A 12,786-nucleotide genomic window follows, 5' to 3' on the forward strand; every position below is an offset into this window, starting at 1 on the left:
GAGCTCCAAGCCATGTGGTCCTGCTGTCCACCATTAAACCATCTTTCCAAATAGCCTCCATGTTTCCACTGTCTTTCCCCCTCACTTGGAACTGAACCCAGAAGGATATTTCTTTCAACAGGGAAGGAGTCAACAAACTTTGACTCCAGGTATTTACATGGGCGAGAGGAAAATAGAAACTTAGTGGAAAGTCACACTGAATCCCTATCTGAATCTTGATGCCTTCATATCTTGCGAGTCTGCAGCACACTTGTGTATAGGTTTTGCAAAACGTGTTTATTTAAGAGAAGCTGAGCAGCCTACATTTCTCCTGCAGAAGTCCAAGGTGCAAAGGATGCTGCTGGAGGTTGGGTTTGCAGGGCTTCGGCGGCAGGCAGGAATCCGTGAGCGTGAGCGGTTTCTGCCTGGGCTCGCCGCTGGAGCGCCCCGAGCCAGCTGGCTTAGGGGCTAAGCCACCCCATCGAGGTGGTGAAGAGGGGGCAGATCGCCAGCAGGGTTGAGGGGAGCCGCATCTCTCCTCCTCAGCTGGTCAAACTCCCTTTCCCGAAGGCGGTAGGAGCGGCAGTCAGAAATGGCCGCCTCAAAGAAGCACTCAAGCAGAAAAGAAAGTGCAGGAGGAAGATAAGAAGTGAAAGTTTTGGCTGACTGGGATAAAAAGCAACAACTAAGGTACCCTGGAATTTAAATTTGATAAAAGATAACATCGCTCCCAAAGAAGAGTCGGAAGCACCGAAAGAAAGTGAAAAGGATGCTGCTGGAGGATAAAACATGGTTGGTAGTCACAGACTATTTGAAAAGTGATCATGCCTATGGAGAACTGTAGTGAGTTGTTGTATACAGGCGAATTCTGCATGAGGCAACGTTCAGTCCAAGTGTCCTGCTGATAAGAGACAGAGCAGCTGAAATATTGTTCTAGTATTTGATTCTCCATTTGTTGCTCTAGAGCCCAATGATACAAAGATGACAAATGAAACTGAACAATTTAACAAGTGGAAGAGATCATTTCAAACTCGATATAAAATGAGGCCTATGACAGAGGTCTCCAACCTTGGCCACTTTAAGGCTTGTGGACTTCAACTCCCAGAATTCCTCAGCCAGCTGGCTGAGGAATTCTGGGAGTTGAAGTCCACAAGCCTTAAAGTGGCCAAGGTTGGAGACCCCTGGCCTATGATCTGCGATGGCCTAATTGACTAATCCCATGTGCCTAAAAAGTGATCTGTTAAAAAATCCCACTGTCTCTTGTCAGCTGGAATACAATGAACCACCTTGGTACACACTATTACAAATACAGTCACATAACAACACTTCACTGGAAGGAGGAACATCAGTAATAGAACTTACTGAAACAAAATCTGAAAGTTTCAGCAGGGAAGGGAGGGGCTTCGTTAATCATAAACCAGCTGGCCTTGCAGGGACTGTCTTGGCAGGAGACAGATGTATCAGGGTAAAACATGTCCTGCTGTTTAATGATTCTCCTGCTGTTTAATGATTCTAGTTCTTGCTACTGTCCCCTTGGCTCTGGCACCAGCAGCCCCAAAGCATCGCTGCTCTCTCCCTGGTAACTGTAACTGAGGTCGCTGGAAGTGGGGAATTATCATAAATACTTGGGACATTGCTGGATGCTGATGGGAACTCTTCCAAGCAGTATCCCCACATATCCATTTTTTTTGGGAGGGGGGTGATTCTAGGGATATAGCACTTTTAGGGATTTCATCCTTACTGAAGTAAAATGTCAGGGTTCCGATAGTTACCTCCATTTAAATCATGAGTCTAGCCAGATTTTCAAAACTTAAAGAATATTTATTAGGAGTATTATGATTACAGACCAGTGGCGCTCACTCCTATCATCATGAAGTGCTTTGAGAAATTGGTCTGCCGGTACATCATTTCTGGTCTTCCACATACATTTGACAAACACCAGTTTGCATACAGAAGAAATAGATATAGAGAGGACGCTATAGCCATCACTCTTCACACTGCTCTGACTCATCCAGAACAGCAAGAGTGCTATGTGAGGAGGCTTTTTGTAGATTTTAGTTCTGCATTTAACACAATTCTTCCACCTAGACTAGTGTCTAAATTTCTTGACCTTGGCCTTGCCTTTGCCAATCTGCCTTTGGATTATGGATTTCCTGGGCCGCTTACAGAGGGTCAGATTAGGTAATCAAACCTCTTCAGCCCTTATTCTTAACACTGGGTTGCATGTTGAGTCCCTTACTCTATACTCCTTATGTGCATGACTGCATTCCCACTCACGCTAGTAATACTATTACTAAATTTGCAGATGATACAACAGTGGTGGGACTCATCTGTGGGGGTGATGAGTCTGCCTATCGAGATGAGGTGGACCAATTGCTTTTGTGTTGTGGAGACAATAATTTGGTCCTCAACACCAATAGGACCAAGGAGCTTATAGTGGAGTATAGAAGGAACAGATCAGACATCGAGCCCTTGCTTATCAATGGAGACCGAGTGGAGCAAATGGCCAGTTTTACGTCTCTGGGTGTTACCATAAAAGAGGACCTGACCTCTGGTCTTCCGCATACATTTGACAAGCACCAGGGATGCCCACATTGCAGCCCTGGTCAAAAGGGCCCAGCAGAGATTATACTACCTGAGACTTCTCAGAAAACAACAACTGAATGAAAAACTGCTGCTGACCTTCTACTGCTGCACCATAGAGAGTATTTTAACTTACTGTACCTCTGTGTGGTTTGCCAATTGCCCAGTGGCAGATAGGAAAGCACTCCAGAGGGTTAATGTCATTGCCCAAAATATTATTGGTTGCCCTCTCCCCTCTTTGGAAGAGCTTTATAGCTCCTGCTGCCTTAAGAAAGCTCAAAACATTCTCAAAGATCCATCTCATCCTGGGAACCCTTTTTTTGAACTATCACCATCTGGCAGGCAGTACAGAATAATAAAAACAAGGACAAATAGGCTGAAAAACAGCTTCTATCCCAGGGCAGTAGCTCTTTTGAATTCTGCTGTATAGTGCAGTATTGGTGTGGTGTCAGGGGTTTTCGTTTCAATGTGTGGAGGGTTGTTTGTGTTTATTTTCATGGTTATGGTCATGATGTGCATAGAAGATGGTGTTTGATTTCGTTGTATGAGGTGCAATGACAATAAAGTAAGTAAACTAAACATGCCGGTGCTGCCTGGGTGTAGCTGACTCTGAGACACATCACTCATTGTCACCCTTGACCCTGGTTTTCTCCCACCTCCTGGGTGTATCATAATTCATATTCTCCAATGGGACACATCCATAGCCAAGAGTCATCAATCATGCTCTCCAGTTAGAATTTTGCATGGCAGAAACTTCGGTCACCAAGAAACCATCTTTGAAAACATTTATGGAATGCAAGTTGCCCACTGCTCCCCCCCCTTGCTTTCTGTTGGCAACTCTAAAAAGACCATAGACATATTTTATGAGTTGACATAAAATATATATTTCTAAGAACCTAAATCTTAGTCTCTTAAGGAAGGGGTAAGAAGATGGGCTAGAGCAGTGGCCCCAACCTTTCCAGCTTAGTGGTGCGCCCTGGCGTGTGTGTGTGTGTGTGTGTGTGCAGACACACGCATGCACACCTTCATTTGTGTGACCTGCATGCATGCACCCTCTCTGCTCATGCGAATGGAGCTTCGCATGCAGGCGGAGGGTTCTTATGCTCACGTGCGAAGCTCCGTTCACGCAAGTGAAGTCTACTCGTGCAAGTGGAGGGCACTCCCACATGAAGCTCCATTTGGGCAAATGGAGCATCATGCGCGAGTACAAGAGGCTCTCCGCTTGTACGAGTGGAGTTTCACACATGCATGCTTGTCCATTTCTCTCACGGCCCGGTTTCAAACAGGCCACGGCCTGGGGTTTGGGGACCCCTGGGCTAGAGGGGAAAAATATAGGCCACCCCAGGTTTAATTATGGGGTTAATGGGAAGAGCAGCAGAAATGTAACCTGCAAACAGTGAGGAAAAGACAAAGCCACACAATTCAAGCTGGTCTCTAAATTCAGAACCTTCAATAAAATTATACAGAAAAGTTCAACAGTATTGAAAATACTATTTCCCCACCTTATGTTTTTCACTGCATACCTCAGTTCTGTATTTTAAGCGGTTAACCCCTGAGGAGGAGAACTATATCATGATGATTATGGGGTGACAGGAAAGGGGACCCCAATGGAACAATGGAAAAACAAAAGTTTTTAGAAGTTGAGGCCTACAAGGCAGGAAATCCTAGGGAACTGACTGGCTGCCCAGTTTGGGGACTTTAGGTCCTTGTCCTTGTAAGCTGGGCTGAGTTCTGATGTTAGACCTAACAGCCTTTTCAGGAGGAGCAGATCAAAGTCCATTGTGAAGGAGAAAAAATCTCAAGGCCACCCACTGATGGAGGAAGGAAGATTCTCTCTATATTGCAGTTCCCTTTTACGGTTGGCCCTGGATTGTGCTGTGAACATCTATCCTTTGATTTAGAATGGATGGATTTACAGAGGAGCTGTATGTGAGGCAGGGAAGGTCAATTTGGGTCTGATAGGATTAGGCAAAGAGAGGAATTGGGTTTGACCCTGGTCATGTCTAAAATATGCAAGGGGAGAAGGGTGGAATCTCTGCTTTGTTTATAAGATTTACAGTATTTTTTCCACTACAGTGGTTCACTTGAGCCTATAGTGGTGGTTAATTTTTTGGGCACCGAGTGCCGAAATGGGAGTGTGCGTGCGCCGAAAAGGCACCAAGCGTCGAAACATGTGCACACAAACCAGAAACCAGAAGAACAGCTCCCCAGCGTGAGCATGCGTGCTGGCCACCTGGTCTTCCAGTTTCTAACATGTATGCGTGCGCGAAGACCAGCTGTCCGGCATGTGCATGTGAGCTGGGGAGCTACTCTTCCGGTTTCCGGCGCTCCCGCATGTGAAAACCAGCTGGCCAGGATGCATGCGTGTGCCAGAACCCAGAAGAGCAATGGACTATGGCTGGGGTGCCTGGAGAGATGGCTCTGCGTGCCACTTCTGGCACATGTCCCATAGGTTTTACCACCACGGGCCTAGAGGCTGGGAAGTGAGAACTGGCAGAACTTTAAAACCTGAGCTCTACGGGGCCACAATTGAGCCGGAAAAAAATCAGCCGAGTTCTCCAAGGAACATGATATAGGCAAAAACAGAGAGACCCAAAGAAATAATATAATTAGATGGTAACTCACTATAATTGGTGGAATGATAACCACAGAGCCACACAATCATGTCTTTTAGGCTACGAGCAGCTGAACTACAATGTTTATTATTTTGATTTTCCAAAAATCCCATTTACCCAAAGCTTGTTATTTCTCTTTCCCGTGGACCATTGTAGATATTCAAATATTTCCACGTGGTCACATTCAAAAGACATGGCGGGGGGCAAGAGGGTGCAGTGCCCATTTTATTTCTTACATTTATTTTCTCCGCTATACAAACTCCTTCACTGTGGAATGACCAACTCCAGAAGCTGGAACAGCCCTGACCTGCTAGCCTTAAAGTTGCTGTAACATGTTTTTCTAACATGTCATGAGGCAAAGTAATTTGTAACCCCATGTTTAGAACATTGTGTTTTGTTATGGTATTCTTGTTCCTTGAAGTGGTATGATGGCATTTCTTGAATCATTATTTTCCTATAAACCATCTACAGTAGCTTTTGTGATTGAAAGAAAGCTAATAAATTGACTAAGTAAATAGATCCTGGGCAGACTACTCAAAATAATCTTCAAATACTGTTTAATATGTGTTAGATTTTTTTTTTTTTACAAAAAAAAAAACTACTCCAAGTATACTTGATGCTACAAACATGGTGGAAGAAACTGTCCTTAATCTACGAATAAATCAACAATATTGATATAATTGAATGGTTTTTTTTTTCCTGGCCAGTTTCTGCCTTTTCATCTACCATCCTCAAAGCCAATTTGTTTCTTTGATTTTTGCTCTGCTGTGTTGTTATGCTGCAGGAAAAAAATGTGAGTGAAAAGTGTTTTCCCCCCTGAAATTAACCTAACACAGTAAATCCTGTTTTGCCACAATACTGCTAGTGAGGAAGGAAAAAAAGAGAGAAGGGTTATTATGAGCAAATAATTTTAACTTAAAGCCAGTCTCAAATTGTTTTTGAGAGAACTGTACACTTATCACAACTGCCTATTCTTAGTTTGTATATACCGGTGTACAGCTACATAACATAACCGTAACTTCTCTAAAATAATAATTTTAAAATGATAACAGAATAAAGAATGTTTTTGTATAAGAGGCCTCCTATTCAAATACTAGCCAAAATGAAACTAGGGAACATGAACAAGAAAGGCCTATATTTGAGACATCACAAGACTTTTCCCAATTAGCATAAGAGAATACAAATTTACAGTCCAACCACTGTTTCTTCCCATCATCTGACAATCTAGGTTTTGTTTACTCCATCTGTATGGATGGTCTGATGTTACAGGTATCCACAAAAGGAGCAAGTAACACCATCAAGAAGTTGTAAAGAGTGCAGAGCTGATGTTGTAAACCAGGGATGGCAAATTCACAGCCCACAAGCCAGATGGGTCACGTACTGGCCATGCCCACCTTCAGTTTAGCGAAAGGGGGAAAAGTTGCCATACGTCATATGATGACTTGACAATGCGAGTTTGACACCCCTTTGTAAACTGCTCAGTCTCCCAGGTGCGATGGGTGGTGTAAAAATTGAATGAATAATGTCATGATAACATCATGCAAATGTTATCATGACAGCAAATGACTCAAATGATGTACCATACAGCACTTGAGTTGCAAGAATGATGCAATATGATGTAGCCTATTCTATAGAAGAAAAATTCAAGTGTGACTTTTTTTGGCAAATAGTTTCAACCTTGCACTGGACTTCCTGGAAATGTGTCACTGGAATTTGGGCTTCTGGATTAAACTTGTTTTGCCTGAATTTTTGCATAATAGTGAAATTTATAGCTGCTATAAAGAATTCTAAGTGTGATTTCCTGCATTTGTAATTGCTGATACAGGACAACTCCCATAAAAGGAGCCCCTCCCTTAACTGCCTTCAGTAGATAGCTAAAACTAAACAATTGAAAATTCATCTGGCACAACTGGCACTAGGGAACCCTGATTATAGTTGCCATAAAGAACTCCGAACTAAGCCTGATCCCTCTGCTTGTAGCTGCATGGGACAGATCACATAAACTGTTCAGTGTTGCTCCTTTAAGGATCTGCTCTATTAAAAAAACACTCCAGGGTTCACACTAGACTTGGAGTTGGTGGGCCTCAGAGGATTTTCTCAGGGGCACATCCCGTTTTGTAAGCAATTGGGCACAACTGGGGTCTGCCCCAGCTTCTGTCTTTATGTAAAGCTATTTTTGTTTGGTGACACAAACACTGGTTATTGGTGTTTGAAGGCGCTTTTTTTTTTTGCTTAGAAAAGCAGGCTATAAATAATTTAAGAATATCAAATGCAATCAAAATAAAATAAAACAAAGATGGGCATTCTTTTTTTCTTTTCTTTCCCAGATTAAGTGATGTGAAGCACAAAGGAGGGATGTGTTATATAAATCTGCAACTGTCGGACTTGGCAGGAAATCATGAGGATCAACTTCCTCCCTAAACGGCTAGCTCTTAGCAATTTTTAGAGAGCAGCTGGACAAAGCACATTGCCACCATTTATTATATTTCCCCTCCCTCCTGGCAAAGATCTTGGGCCTTTAACAGCTGAGAAGGGTGGGGTAGCAGGTGTATCCAAACTCTACAGCTGAAACTTCCCTGGGCTGCATCATTTCCATACCAGGAAAGTTACAGCTGCTAAATATCTATCTCCCTTGCAGCTGTTAAAGGCACAAGAAAAGGTTTCATCTATCTTTTCCCCTTGCATGGCAAAAAATGAATAATGCCAGCGAATATTCACTGTCTAGTTTTAAAGCCATCATTTTTTTTTAACCTGTCGGAAGAATTATCCTTCTGGGTTCAGTTCCAAGTGGGGAAAAAGACACTGGAAACATGGAGGCTGTTTGGAAAGATGGTTTAATGGTGGACAGGGCCACATGGCTTGGAGCCCCAAAGTGAAAAGGACAATCACATGCTTCAAGATATTGGGTGAAGGAAAAGAAGGGGCAAGATGCTGAGAGACCCTTAGTTATATACTCTCTATTGCCCCTCCCCCCAGTGTTTCCTGTTCCTGTGTAAGAAATGTATCCCATTGTGTCAAACTCCCAGGGGCGGGGGTCTTAGCTAACTTTGTCTGGACCACATGGCTTCACTTGACTGCTGGCTGATGCAATCTTCCTAGGCCAGGTGGTGAGATGGGCAAAGGCCTTTGTTATGTAGAATATTCTGGCCAAGGCCTTAATGGCCCACCCATTAACAAAGGGGTGTGTGTGTGAGCTTCTGCCTCTCTTGAGTTTCTACTTCCCTTTTTGGGGAAATATTCTTCCTTTTTAATATTTCCTAGGATATTTCATTATTCTAGGAGGGGTGGGTGCTAACTTCCTATAAACCAAGATTCTTTTGTTTGCTAAAAAGGAGCCCTGGATTAAGGGTTTGCTACTATTGTGTCCCACTGTTGGGAGAAATATCCTTCTGGGTTCATTTCCAAGTGGGGAAAAAGATACTGGAAACATGGAGGCTGTTTGGAAGGTTTAATGGACAGGACCACATGGCCTGGAGCTCCAGAGTGAAAAGGAAGGATGATCACATGCTTCAAGGTGAAGGAGGAGATCAAGAAAAAAGGACTGAGGTGCTGAGAGTGCCTGGGTTTTATACCCTCTGTTGGGATTTGAATTGGAGCTTGTATTCTAATTGGTTGTCAGACCCCCCATGGGGCCATGCAGGGGCAACTGTGTAGGCTGTCCTGAGTTCCAGGCTTGGTTGAGCCTTGCTGGATGATTATGCCCTTAAAAGGGCTTTTGGCTATAGCTTTACCTGGAGATCTTTGTTATGTAAAGTATTCTGGCCCAGGCCTTAATGGCCCACCCATTAACAAAGGTGAGGGTGAGATTAACAAAGGTGAGGGTGAGCTTCTGCTTCTGAGGTGAGTTTCTGCTTCTGAGTTTCTACTCTTTTTAGGGGAAATATTCTGCCTTTTTAATATTTCCCAGGATATTTCAATTTTCTAGGAGAGGGGTGGGTGCTAACTTCCTACAGCCCTTAACTCTCCCTCCCAAAAAAGGAGGCCAGGATGGAGGCAGAGTGATAAGTGGTCAATTTAAGAACTTGGGCATCTTTGAAATACCAGCATGTAGAAAGTTAGCACCCATCCCTCTCCTAGAAGAATGAAATATTGTAGGAAATATTAAAAAGGCAGAATATTATATTTCCCTGGATGAGAAAAGGAGAAACATGTTTTAAAGACAAAGCACCTTCCTGCAGCGCCCCACCCCCCCTTCAGCTCCAGGGCGATGGGATTAAGACATGGCCCTTAGGAAATGATAGGATTACCCATCTCACCATATGGCACCTGGGAAGATTATATCACCCAGCAGGATTCAACCAAACTTAGCACACAAACGACCTACAAAGCTAACTATGACCCTTGACAGCATCCAGTCAGGATATTCTTCCTGTGCTCCAGGAAGTTCAAAGCTTAGAGAGGGCATAAAACCAAGGGACTCTCAGCATCTCCTGCTCTTTTCGCTCAGGAGCTCCAAGGCATGTACTCCTGTCCACCATTAAACCTTCTTTCCAAGCATCTTCCATGAATCCAGTGTCTTTTCCCCCACTTGGAACTGAACCCGGAAGGATATTTCTTCCAACAAATATGAATATCAGCTTGACAGCAGATAGTAGTTCAAGGGGCTAGTCTTGAAATGTTAACCCTGATTTTCCTCCCCAGTACCATATTAAACATGGAAACAAGCCAATAAAACAAAAGAAAACAAGGAACAAAAATCCTCATGTGGTTTCTGTTGTTTTTATAGGGAAATATGTAAATGTTGTTAAGATCCCTTAACCAGGAAGTGCAGAGGCAGCAAGGAAGATTGGGCTGTGACCATCAACTTTAAGAGGCTGACTTGTATATTTCGAACTGCTGTGTAGATTTATGCATAAAGGCATTTATTTTGTCATTTTATGAATATTAAGTGAATGAGTCTTAAAGACAAGATCTATGCTTGAAGTGCTTATTATAGCGGCTAAAGTACAAAGTTTAGGTTTTGTTTTATTTTTTTAAAGGCAGGTGGAATTTTCACCATCTGCATTAGTCAAATTCAGTAGTTGGAGGTATTTGCAATACAAAGAGGAAGTACCATATCTATTGGAAAAAAGTGATAAGCTGAAGAAACTCAAAATAACCTCACTTTGACAGTGTTTATTGTAATACCAACAGAAAAACAGCTTTTCAAGACTGATGCCAGCCTTTTGATGGAGGCCAGGTCAAGAAAAGACACCAATGGGATTTCTGAAATGCTAAATTAGTATTGTAAGATGGCACTGAAGGCAGCAACAGCAGGGACCCAAAGCTATCTCCATGCCATGGAAAGGCAAATGCTCCATTGGATATTGGCCATCTTCCTTCTTGACCACATCACAAATGACACCATTCAAAAACATTTTGGTGTGGCACCAGTTACAGAGGAGATGAGAGAAGACAATTTTTTTTACTACCTGTTCTGTGGGGGGTGGCTTGGTGGGCGTGGCAGGGGAAGGATCCTGTAAAATCTCCAGTCAGAGGTGATATTTGCTGGTTCTCTGAACTACTCAAAATTTCCGCTACCGGTTCTTCAGAAATGGTCTGAATCTGCTGAATACCACCTCTGTTTGCACCGTTGCCAGGACAGCCTACCAACTAGAAGTCAATGGTCAGCGACCTTGTGGGCGTCCAAAACAGAGATGGCAAGACACTATCAACAAAGACATGCAAGCTGCGGGCCTGCGCCCTGGAGATGCACCTGACCGTGCAAAGTGACGTTCAATTATCTGAAAAGCGGACCCTGCATCTGCGGGAATAAGCTAGGAAGAAGACATTAGTGTTGTGGGATATAGTAACTGAATCTTGAAATCTTTTCCAAGTTTCCTGTCTGTCTGTCTGTCTGTCTCTCCCTGTCTCTCTCCCTGTCTCTCTCTCTCTTATCTCATAACCAAATAAAATCATGGTGATATTGACTTTCATATTTTCATTTTTAAATTCCTTTTACAAAGAATGAATTTGAAAGCAAGAAGCTCTTATTTTCATGCCAAACACCCATTGGTTCATTCAACTAGGCCAGTGTTCTTAATTTGTAAAAACCAGATATAAATTAACACAACCAGCTGGATTAAAGCAATTCTAAACAATAAAATGGGTGGTTGAGTAGGGTGTGAGTCAATATGCCACACAAACATGGTTTTTGAAATAGCTGCATTTCCAAACTAGCTATTTAGTGTGATGCTTTTTTTTTTTATAGCAGATTCCCTAACGGCAACACCAATCAGCAATCCTTTGTGCTATTTTGAGGATTAAAAGGGAGCAGCCTAGAATAGACCATGATTTGCAAACATTAAGCTGCATTCTACTACATGGGTGTTCCGGCTTAGCCCCAAACAAGCCATTCTAGTTTGTGAACCACAATTTATGGCAGGTGTACCATCTCCCTTAGCAATTCTGATGTGTCCCCTTTTAAGGATCCCACCAAATCACAAAAGCCTATTGCATACTTATTGAGCAATCCTATCAACTGTATATTAATTGAAGTTTAAATCTAAATGTAATTGTAGATTATACTGTCTTTGGTAGCTAGCCTCACACACTGAGATGTGGTCTTTTGTGTGCCATTTCAAGTTCAAATGCAGCCCTTGCTTCCTCAAGATTGTGCCTTATATGTGAATCAAGTCAATTGTGCAGTTTTTTTTCCTGCCTCTGATCACTCTGGACAAATTCCTGAAGTATTTTATTGGAAATAATTCTGAAATGATTTGTCCTTGCCTGCTTCCTAGGGGTCTGTGTATGTCAGGCCCAAGATCACCAGCTGCCTTTAGACCAAAGGTAGCATTAGAATTCATGGCCTTCCACTTTCTAGCCTTTAATCACTACATCAAACTGGCTCTAAAACCATGGTTAAACATTCAGCAAATAAAAACAAGGACATGGACCTCACCAATACTGCCTACTATAGCTCAAATCATTTTTTGGTTTGCAATGGGCTTTGTTGAGGAAAGATGCTGAAAGAAAACTGGGCAACTTTGCAGTGTATTTTGTATTGTTATTTGTTTGCACTTCAAAGATAGCACAAAGTCTGATTTGGGTTGTCAATCAAGAATCCTCTGTATCCCAAACTGCAGCAAAGATCATACAAAATCCACAAATCCATCACCCAAATAAACACATTTCTTTCTTTTTGTTATGTTGTACTCCTCGACTTACGATCACAATTAAGCCCAGAATTTATGTTGCTAAGTGAGAAATTTGTTGCTAAGTGAGAAATTTGTTAAGTGAGTTTTGCCCCATTTTACAGACTCTTCATGCCACATTTGTAAAGCGAATCACTGCAGTTATTAAGTTAGTAAACTGGTTGTTAAGTGAATCCGGCTTCTCCATCGACTTTGCTTGTCAGAACATGGCAAAAGATGAACACGTGAAGCGGAAGACACTGCAACCGTCATAAAGCTGAACCAGTTGCCTGATCACAGGTATGATGGAAAGGTTGCAACTGTGACAAACGGTCATAAGTCACTTTTTTCAGTGCTGTTGCAACTTCGGTCACTAAATGAACTGTTGAAAGTCGAGGCCTATCTGTAATAGTGAACCCCACCCCACCCCCCTTTTTTTGAGGCCTGTTTGGAAACCTCACTTAACTCCTTATACCCAAAGCCGTCCTTCCTTCTTG

Source organism: Notechis scutatus, chromosome 1 (assembly GCF_049901735.1).
Source record: "Notechis scutatus isolate UNSWTSFEM ecotype Mainland chromosome 1, rNotScu1.2, whole genome shotgun sequence".
Taxonomy (NCBI): domain Eukaryota; kingdom Metazoa; phylum Chordata; class Lepidosauria; order Squamata; family Elapidae; genus Notechis; species Notechis scutatus.